Below are 1,810 nucleotides of genomic sequence, written 5' to 3' on the forward strand. Positions count from 1 at the left end.
AGAATGAGGGGATATACCAAGGGAGAAGAAATGGAATATAGTGTTATAAAGAGATAAAGGGGAAACTAGAAGAGGAGAATTAAGTAGGGAGAAGGAAGAGAGGACAAGATAAAGGCAGAAATATGGAAAAGGATAACTAACAATAAAGACTTTTTGAAAAAAAAAGTATGAAAACAGTACTATAGGATGTTCCTACAATTATTTACATATATGAAAGGAATTTAAATAGAATCACCATATAATGGGGGAAGAGAATGCCTCATATAGACATCTTATGTCACAAAGTAAAACCTCTAGTTCCAGGAATGAGTTACATCTTATTGAGTTCTTGGCCAAAGGAGTCTCATAGACATCCCAAACATTATAGGTTATTTTTATGGACACTAGTTACTCTCTACAAGTAGAGAGGCCCTATTGCTGAGAACAACACTTGCTTATGTCATCAAATGTGGAGAAGTCCAGCTGGTACCAAATTAGCTTCACTTCTACTGATTAGTGTTCATGGTGCTAGAAGGTATTCTGCAGTTCCAGAGGGAAAAGGTAGTCATCAATATCAATCAGCTACAAACCCTACAACAGTGAACCTGCTTGCAAAATACAATGATGTAATAGTGGCACTAATCATATATGAATAATCAGTCTCTTTTTTATTAGATTTAAGGCACAGTCCATGAGATGGAACCCATACCTGACACTGACAAAAATAGCCAAGAATCTGACACTAGGTAGGTGATGAGCCTGGGAAAAAAATCTGATACCTACTGTATTATTCTGCTAAAGGACATAGCAATAAAATGACTCCTAATGACATTGCTGTACCCATAGATCAGGGCACAGCTCACCCCCAACCAGAGAAGGTTCTTGCATTGGATAGGAACAAACACAGAGATCCACAACTGGACAGAATGCAGAGGATGAGAGACTTTGGAACACTTAGCCCTAATTCTGATATCTTACACAAAGCTTTTCATCCAAAGTCTCAGTAATCTATTTGGAAAAGGAGACAGAAAGATACTAAGAGCCAGAGGTGGTAGATGATTCAAAAGAAACAGAACAAACAGTGCCAATGCACATATGAAGTCAGAGAGATTTGTCTGTACATGTTCAAACCAGACAAAATCCCAGCAATAAGAAGAAGTGATACAAAGTTCTATCCCTAACCAAGAACTGATACCTTCTAGTAAATGGAAAATCAGCTTTTTCCAATGGAGCACAGCAACCGCACTCCATGGCAGGCCCCATGCCCAGGAGTAGTTGGCCAATGCAAAACTGATTCTGTGTGGGCTTTTTCTGGGATGGGGATGGGTCTTCTGTTTCATTTTGTTTTGATTTTTTTCTTACTGTTTTTGTTTGTTTTTATATTTGTTTTTGTGGGGTTTGGGAGTGAACAGAGAGAAGATGAAGTTGGGTGGGTAGAAAGGTGGGTAGGATCTTGAAGGAGTTGAGGGAGGAGAAGAATATGACAAAATACATTGCATGAAACATTTTCAAATAAAAAAGAATCATAAGAAAAAATAGGTCACAAAGTTAGGAGGAGACTGTGTTGGGGTGAATCTGGAGGAATTTAGACAGTGAAATAGGGGGCAGGTAATATGTATGGATGAGATGCTTGAGAATAAAGAAAAATTAATATTTAAATGTTTATTAAGTGATTGAAATCATTTATGTAGAAATGAACATAATTACACCAAACTGAATATATCATATGTAAGAGAATATATTATATTCAGATATTTGGATATTTTGCATATCCATAACGGACCTATAACCAGTTTTGAAAATATTACTCACTTAAAAAATATCTAACTAC

The sequence above is a fragment of the Onychomys torridus genome, chromosome X (assembly GCF_903995425.1).
Source record: "Onychomys torridus chromosome X, mOncTor1.1, whole genome shotgun sequence".
Lineage (NCBI taxonomy): Eukaryota > Metazoa > Chordata > Mammalia > Rodentia > Cricetidae > Onychomys > Onychomys torridus.